Source organism: Giraffa tippelskirchi, chromosome 5, assembly GCF_054371585.1.
Source record: "Giraffa tippelskirchi isolate mGirTip1 chromosome 5, T2T-mGirTip1v1.2.pri, whole genome shotgun sequence".
Taxonomy (NCBI): domain Eukaryota; kingdom Metazoa; phylum Chordata; class Mammalia; order Artiodactyla; family Giraffidae; genus Giraffa; species Giraffa tippelskirchi.
Genome location: NC_137279.1, coordinates 103,200,704 through 103,209,968, shown reverse-complemented (window position 1 = coordinate 103,209,968; position 9,265 = coordinate 103,200,704). Strand labels below are relative to the sequence as shown.

The 9,265-nt window shown below is 40.4% G+C and overlaps 1 protein-coding gene across 4 annotated transcripts in view; it reads right to left on the bottom strand.

Moving 5' to 3' along the window:
* Positions 1 to 3,912: 3,912 nt before the first annotated feature.
* The window catches only part of REG4 (regenerating family member 4), a 112,220-nt gene continuing 106,867 nt past the window's right edge, over positions 3,913 to 9,265 (bottom strand). For 2 of the 4 annotated variants that reach the window (XR_014052521.1, XR_014052522.1), the window contains exon 8: positions 3,914 to 5,456. The gene's annotated coding sequence lies outside the window, so the exon portion shown is untranslated. Of the gene's footprint in view, positions 5,457 to 6,345; positions 6,498 to 9,265 lie in introns of all 4 variants that reach the window. The other 2 variants (XR_014052520.1, XR_014052523.1) reach the window with 2 other exon arrangements.

Genomic DNA, 9,265 nt, shown 5'->3' with positions numbered 1-9,265 from the left:
GGGAAAGGGTGGCACTGATTCCTCCTTTTCTTGGGCTCTTGTGGCAGCCTTGTTTATGCTCAGCCAGCTCAGGAGGCCATGGTGCTCCTTGTAACATGTCCTACGGTACCCCCACCTGGTCTGCCTTGAACCCTTGTCTGAATTACTTTCACTTGGCAGTCCAGGGAGCTCTCTGTCTAGTTACCTGTTATTATTGTGTTGGCCAAATATTTTGTTCAGGTTTTCCTGTAAGATGTTATGGAAACCCCAAATGGACTTTTTGGTCAACCCAATTTTTAAAAGTAAAAAAATTCATTCATTTATTTATTTTTTGGTGGCACTGGGTATTCTATGCTGCTCATGGGGTTTCTCTAGTTGTGGTGCACAGGGGCTACTCTTTGTTGCGGCGCATGGGCTTCTCATTGCCGTGGCTTCTCTTGTTGCAGATAATGGGCTCTAAAGGTACACAGGCTTCAGTAGTTGCAGCATGCGGGCTCAGTAGTTGCGGCAAACAGGCTCCACAGCATGTGGAATTTTCCCGGACCAGGGATCAAACTCATGTCCCCTGCATTAGCAGGTGGATTCTTATTCTCTGTACCACCAGGGAAGTCCCAACCCAGTATTTTAATGTATTGAAATAAAAAGAAAAATCTTTTGAAATCAAAGGGAATGAATCTTTTCACAGAAGCCCTTCAAGTAGTTGAGAGTGGGTGCTGGCACACAGGCAAAGGGCTATTAGAGAGGATATGGAGCCTGCTCTACGTCTCCTATTTTCACAGTCACTTTATCATAGCTCTACACAGTTTCCAAGTGCAATGCAGTAAGTGCTGCAGTAAAAGAACCAGAGCCCTGAAGACATGATCGTCATTTGAAACACGGTATCTGCTGAAGAGGAAAGGTCTGCTTTAGCTACGAGGCTAGTGACCTGTGGACCGGTGATCTGGCTTTCTCAAAGACCTACAGCTAGTGAAGAGCAGGCTGGGGACTCAGTCATGTCATTTCACTCCAGATTTGACTCGTTCCATGTTCATCTTCTACTTTGCAATAAAAAGGGTCCTGTCATCTGATCTTCCAATGAGTCTCTGTCTCTCCACCCTTCTCTCATGCCCCGATCTTCCTCTGTCATTTACAAGAGTCATGCACTCACTCTTCACTTTGCTCAGTAACCCCTCCGTGTAATGTGACTCTGTGGAGGGCAGAGAGAGAAGCCAGAGTGGTTCTTGCTTCAGGGAAGACAAAGGCAACTTCATTTCCCTGAAGACAGAGACCTTCCAGGTGCCCCCAGAAGTCCAAGTCTCCTAGGTCTTCTGTCATCTTTAGATTCTTGCCTCCATACATCTTGGTGTTTTATTGCTCTAATGCAATCTCCCACTTTGCTCTGTCACCAGTGTCCTTCCACTGAGACACTGGCAAAGTTCTATCACCCATTGAAAATTCCTTATTGCCAACTTTTTTTTCCTTTGCTTCTTTCTTGGTCTCAGACTGCAGCTCTCACATGGTAGTTGCGTTCTTTGCTTTCCACCATATGCGCCCCACCCTGGCCACTGGTACCCTAGGTACTGAAGTGCTTGGAATAAGGCATAGAAGGTCATGGCAACCCACTTCAGTATTCTTGCCTGGAGAATCCCATAGACAGAGGAACCTGGAGGGCTACAGTCCATAGGGTTGCAAAGAGTTGGATTGCAGGTCTATGTCTGGAAGTCTATTTCTGTTTTGTATATAAATTCATGTATATCATTTGTTAAATTTCACATATAAGTGACAACCTACTTAGTATGATGATCTCTAGTATGAGTTTCTATACTCATATGACTGAAGTGACATAGCATAGCATAATCTTTTTGCTTTTCAGTGATACTGCCAAAATATTTTTCCTCTCCTTCCTCTCAACAGTCCCATTCTCTACAAGCACATGTCATCAATCTGGGCCACTCAGTGCCTTTCCTTCTTGCAGTCAATCATCAGTCTTGCTCCACTGCTCTTGTTCATGAATACAGGAGCACAGGGATCGTTGCCTTCCTTTCCACCCTCAATCTTCAGCATTCTTGGAGATGTCTGTCTCTGCATAGATAATTCATTCATGCCAGCCTCTCACTTAAGTCCCCGCTCCCATGATTTTGTCTCCCGTTTGACCCCAGCCTCCCATTCCACACTCACACTCTTTTTATTATTAATATTATTGAAGTATAGTTGAATTACAATGCTGTGTAGACATGCATTGGGGGTAGAAAGATTTCTGCACCCATCTACAGTGCTGGCATTCAGCCACACTGGCACGAAGTCCAAACTTGCTAGCTCGGCATCCCCTTCATCATCTGGGCCCTCTGTGTTTCCAGCAGTTTCAGTGAAGTGATCCATTCACCAATCCACTAGCTGGAAGAGCTTGTGCCTCTCTGAACCACAGTTTCCCTGGTTTGTGGACCCTGACTCTTTCTTTCTCTTTTCTGCAGTGCTTGCCTGACAGACACCTTGCGTGTAAAGCAAACTTAAGTGGTTGCTCTTCCTGCCACCATTTCTCTGGTCACCCACCCCTTTAGCCTAAAATGCTCCCTTCTCCTTGCTATTGACTTATAGCAAAGTGTTTTCAGATACTTTTCCCTTACAGGTTATTACAAACTATTGAGTGTAGTTCCCTGTTTTATACAGTAGGTCCTTGTTGGATATTTATTTTATATAAGGTAGTGTATGTATCCTAAAGGAGGGCATGGCAACCCACTCCAGTATTCTTGCCTGGAGAATCCCATGGACAGAGGAGCCTGGTAGGCTACAGTCCATGGGGTCACAAAGGGTTAGATTGCAGGTCTATGTCTGCAGCTCTATTTCTGTTTTGTATATAAATTCATGTATATCATTTGTTAAATTTCACATGTAAGAGACAATCTACTTGGTATGATGATCTATAGTATGAGTTTCTATACTCATACTCTGGATCTTGTAGTACCACATCTATCCACCTTCATAGTTTTCATTTCATGCAGCCCAACTCTAACAACTTCTATCTTCCCAGCTCACTTTCAATATACCCTCACTTTTTTCTTCCACTGGGCCCACCACTGACTCCTTCACTTCTTCACTTTTTTAGCATCCTCATGGGCCTCTTTTCTCAGCTCAGATTACTGTTGATGCATTACTGCAAACAGTCCCTTGCACACACCTTTCCTTTAGTCTTTCTGCCAAGCTGACCCTGCAAACCTTCAACTTTGGTTAAACCCACTCTTGGTCTACTCTATGCCTGCATCTGAGCAGCTAACCAAGGCTGAAGAAAAATACAGTGTAGTGTGCACTGGTTAGGTTTACTTTTACAACCACACATCTCAAATGGATGTTCAGCATAGACTGGCAATTCGACTACATTTACCTAGCTCATTTGCTCTCCCAGTTCCAAAAGACCAGTCACACCTCCTCTTCTGTTTCAGCCCATTTTCTCTGCTCACTTTCAGCTGATTACTTTGACTCATATTTCATTGTTTTGTTGTTGTTCAGTTGCTAAGCAGTGTGCAATTCTTTGTGACTCCATGGAGATAGATATATGTGTGTATATATATGTATGTATATATATATTATATATATATATATATGTATGTATGTATATATATTATATATATATATATATCCACGCCAGGCTTCCTTGTCCTTCACTATCTCCCAGACTTTGCTCAAATTCATGTCCGTTGAGTTAGTGATGCTATCTAACCATCTTATCCTCTGCCGTCCCCTTCTCCTCTTGCCCTCAATCTTTCCCAGCATCAGGGTCTTTCCCAATGAGTAGGCTGTTTGCAGACTCACATGGCCTAAGTATTACAGTTTCAGCTTCAGCATCAATTCTTCCAATGCATCAGTTCAGTTCAGTTCAGTTCAGTTGCTTAGTCATGTCCAACTCTTTGCAACCCCATGGACTGCAGCATGCCAGGCCTCCCTGTCCATCACCAATGCCCAGAGTTGGGACTCAAATTCATGTCCATTGAGTCAGTGATGCCATCCAATCATTTCATCCTTGTCATCCCCTTCTCCTCCTGCCCTCAATCTTTTTCAGCATCAGGGTCACTTCAAATGAGTCAGTTCTTCGCATCAGGTGGCCAAAGTATTGGAGTTTCAGCTTCAGCATCAGTCCCTTCGAATGAATATTCAGGACTGATTTCCTTTAGGATGGACTGGTTGGATCTCCTTGCAGTCCAAGGGTCTCTTAAGAGTCTTCTCCAGCACCACGGTTCAAAAGCATCAATTCTTTGACACTCAGCTTTCTTTATAGTCCAACTCTCACATTCATACATGACTACTGGAAAAACTGTAGCTTTGACTAGGTGGATCTTTGTTGGCAAAGTAACATCCCTGCTCTTTAATATGCTGTCTAGGTTAGTCATAGCTTTTCTTCCAAGGAGCAAGCATCTTTTAATTTCATGGCTGCAGTCACCATCTGCAGTGATTTTGCAGCCCCCCAAAATAAAGTCTGCCACTGTTTCCACTGTTCCTCCATCTATTTGCCATGAAGTGATGGGACCAGATGCCATGATCTTAGTTTTCTGAATGTGGAGCTTTAAGCAAACTTTTTCACTCTCCTCTTTCACTTTCATCAAGAGGCTCTTTAGTTCTTCTTTGATTTCTGCCATATGGGTGGTATCATCTGCATATCTGAGGTTATTGATATTTCTCCCAGCAATCTTGATTCCAGCTTGTGCTTCATCCAGCCCAGCATTTCTCATGATATACTCTGCATATAAGTTAAATAGCAGTGTGACAACATACAGCCTTGACGTACTCCTTTCTCGATTTGGAACCAGTCTGTTGTTCCTTGTCCAGTTCTAACTGTTGCTTCCTGACCTGCATAGAGATTTCTCAAGAGGCAGGTCAGGTGGTCTGGTATTCCCATCTCTTTAAGAATTTTCCAGAGTTTGTTGTGATCTACACAGTCAAAGGCTTTGGCATAGTCAATAAAGCAGAAGTTGATGTTTTCCTGGAACTCTCTTGTCTTTTCAATGATTCAACAGATGTTGGCAACTGGTTCTTCTGCCTTTTCTAAATCCAGCTTGAACACCTGGAAGTTCATGGTTCATGTAGTGTTGAAGCCTGGCTTGGAGAATTTTGAGCATTATTTTACTAGCGTGTGAAATGAGTACAATTTGAGCATTCTTTGGCATTGCCTTTCTTAGGGATTGGAATGAAAACTGACCTTTTCCAGTCCTGTGGCCACTGCTGAGTTTTTCAAATTTGCTGGCATATCGAGTGCAGCACTTTCACTGCATCATCTTTAAGGCTTTGAAATAGCTCAACTGGAATTCCATCACCTTCACTAGCTTTGTTTGTAGTGATGTTTCCTAAGGACTACTCGACTTTGCGCTCCAGGATGTCTGGCTCTAGGTGAATGATCATACCATCAGGATTATCTGAGTCATGAAGAACTTTTTTGTATAGTTCTCTTGTGTATTCTTGCCACCTCTTCTTAATATCTTCTGCTTCTGTTAGGTCCATACTGTCAGGTGCTAGATAAACATTAAGAATCAGAAACATTGATTATTACGGATTAAAAAGTTTAGACATCTAGGGTGAATCTTGCGTAAACAATGTTTGTTTTTAAAACAATTCTGCCAAGAAAGCTGATTTAGGAGAGAAAAACCATAAACAACATTCCTGGGCATCTAGATTTACCATCTTTAGCTACACCTGCCTCTTTTACCTCAAAAACTCATAGTCCTTATGTCAACAAATGCACAGAAAATGTCTTTAGCCAAGATTCCTATGGCTGATAAGTTGAAGTGGATCCTCAGTCACGCAGATTTACACTTTATATCTCAATGTAAAGGAAAGGAGTTTTCACAGAAAGAGACCCACAGACTTGGAAAACTAACTCATGGTTGCTGGGGATGTGGCAGGGCCCAGGGTAGAGGACTTTGTGAAGGTCATGTGCACACTGCTATATTTAAAACGGATAACCAGCAAAAACCTATTGTATAGCACATGGAACTCTGCTTAATGCTATGTGCCAGCCTGGATGGGAGGGGGTTTGGGGGAGGATGAATACATGTATATGTACAGCTGAGTCCCTTCATTGTTCACCTGAAACTATCACAACATTGTTAGTCAGCTATACCCTAATACAAAATGTTTTTGGCGTTAAAAACATAAAAAAAAGAATTAAAAAAAAATTGTAGAAAGGTTTGACCTAAAAAAAAAAAAAAAAGGAAAGGAGTTTTCAGATTTCTAGGCATCTGAAACTATGTAGGAGTTATTTCTATAGAAAGTGTAGATCTAGGCACAAGCCTTATGTTTAGGGAGATAAATTTTGTTTATTTAATAATAATACTCTTTCAACCCAAGCATATCTGATACTTCATCAGTTTTGAAATGCTCTCACATGCAATCTGTACTTACACCAGTTCTAATAAGTTGATTTAGGCATGAAGCTTCCAGAGATGAAATGACCTTGCTTGTGGGTGTGTGACTAGTTCATGGCAATGTCTGGGAGCACTATTTTTGCTGTAACTCCAGACTGAGGACTCTTTCATCACATCTCCACGTGGATTCTGCTATGAAAGGGGAGGCGTATCAGTGTTGCTTATGATTTTATTACTGGTTAACTAACCTCTCTTTGCCAGGTCTTGCCTTCTGTGATTACCTGGGGTAACATTCAGACCTTTGATTCTAAAGCTTCCAGAGTTTTGTGAGGGAGGACTAGTAAGTGTCATAGATTTATTCCTATCTATCTAATTAGGTGTGAGGTCCTGAGAAAAGTAGGGGAAAGGGCTTGGAGCCTGATGATATTTCTCAGAAGAAAAGCATTGAGCACTGGTGTTTGTTGTTTACCCTGAGTTACACTGTTCCAGGAGTTACCTTGTGTTTGCAGTATCATCTAGGGAGCAGACCTAGCAAGATGATGTACAGTCTCAAGAGGGAAAGATTCAATATTTGCACAGGGAAGGCACAGAGTAGTGATGGTAGAGTTTCCCATGAGTCTCCATGAGCACACCCCAGCATCATCTGTCATCCCTTCTTTGGCCTTTATTGTCCGGCCTTCATTATCTCAGACATTTAAACAGTCTGAAAAAAAAGCAAACTACCTTGCCATGACCATTTTGTGTCAATAACAAATATGTCACAAAATAACTAATTTGCATAAGTAATATCCTTTTTTTTTGGAGCTATCAAAATTTTGTTATTAGATAATTATCATATATTTATCTTAATTATCATCATTTATATTTGTATAACATTTTATCAAACCCAAATTTTTTCTGCTTGGCCACATGGTAAACTGTCATAGGCTGTTGAATGCCTCTTCCTAAATCCACTTGGAAAACAGTAGAAAAAAATGTGTAAAGCATAAATTTGAAGAACAATTTAGAATGAAAGCTGTGAGAAATCCCTAAGGAGTCTGAAGGATGCCCTGGACCAAGGGGTGTGGGAGAGAGGTGGGGATGAAGTTGGATGAAGGCTGGAGCTTGGAGGGAAAGGATGGCTGAAAGCCACAAGGGGAGGAGGAAGACTGAAAAAGCTTTCCCTGGTGCCTTGTTCATGAAGAGAGCTGCAGACTGACCAATCATACACTGACAACTACTCTAACAAACCTTCATTCTCAAACCACTAACAGGTGACCCAGCAATATTTTCTCCAGGTGCTATTGTTTCCCAGCAGTTTAATTGTGCAGCCTTGGTCAGAAGAGTCTCCTGGTGAAGTAGCAGCAAACAGGATAGTCATCAATGTTTCTGCAATGTCTGGGGCTCACTTGAGATGTGCCCTGAGGAACACAGAATGAGGCCAGATTTTCAGTGTTTCCCCATCACACAGTGCTGGAGAGTATCCATCATCCCCAGGAGCATGAACTCATATGCCAAATTAAACTCACATGCCTTGAGGTCTATAAAAGAAAGCTAGTGCACTGAACAGAATGTTTGAAACAGACAGATCAAGAATTTAAAATGATCATCCTACATGCCCTTAAGAAGGGGAAGGAAGATTTTGTTCTATAGGTCATTGATAAGAATCACAATGAAGAGTTCACATATAACTAATTCTACATAATGCTGAAATAAAGACTATATAGATGAGAAATATTACAGAATAGATTTTTAAAAATAGTGAGTAGGAATAGTCAATTGAGAAACTCTCAAAAAAGGCCAATAAGAAAGAGCAAAAAGAGAAAATATTGTTTTAAAAAAGCTAAGAGATTGGAAGAATAGATGTAAAAGCATCAATATTTGAATAATGGGAATACCCAAAGGAAAAACAGAAGAAATAGTTAAGATACATTTTCCACTTTTAAAGAAAGAAGACACATATCAGTCTGAAAAAAAAACTTATTGAGGAACAAGCAAAAGAGTCAAGGAGAAAATGGATCCAGAGTACATATAGACAAAGGGGACATTCTAAAAACTTCTAGAAAGAAAGATCGCTTGAAAAGGAACAAAACTCAAGTGGTATTGCGCTGCTTAATAGCAACACTGGACTCAAGATAGTGAAGTAATACGTTTAAATAATTATGAAAGTGACACAAGTTGTCATTCAAATTAGGGCATAACAAATATGTTCTCAGGTACTCAGAGACTCATGATGAAAACCAAGTTGGAGGAAGCAGCAAATGAAAAGAGAAATAAACTCGAGAGGATGTGGCACTAACTACAGAAAAAAGTGGCATTGATCTAATAATTTGTTAAACGTATCATTGTCTATGGAAAAATCTCAAAATAAAGAAAATGAGAAAACAAAACTATAACAACTTTAATAAAAAAGCCTAGTTATATCTACATGATAGGGGGGTGGGGTGGAAAAGACCGAAGGAGCAAGAGATCTGTGTTAGAGCAAAGATCTAGATGTTGATAAAGTCAGGAAAAAAGCCAAGTAAATAAACTAAGTGTTGGTCATAAGGCAGCCATCACAAGAACAAAAATAGAATGTGTCATTTAACCAGCAGAATAAAAGTTAATCTATTTAAATGAAAGCAGGAGAGGATTTTAAAATGAAATGAAAATATGAAATAAGTTGTCTGAAATAAATATTGGTAGCAAATATAACAAAATTCACATGGGTTAAACTTAATTAAAAACCATAAAGTATCTGATGGGAATAAAAAATGATTTGACGTTACACCACCTACAAAAGATACCTGCTAATCACAATGGCACACAAAAGTTGAAAATGAATGGTTGGAATAAAACATACTAGACAAATATAAATCAAGAGAAAGCTGAAGTAGCAATATTAATACTTAACAAATTGGGAGAGGATAGATTATTTAATGGTTAATGTACGTGTGGAAAAAAGTAAAACTGAATTCATATGAGAGTTGGAGGTAATT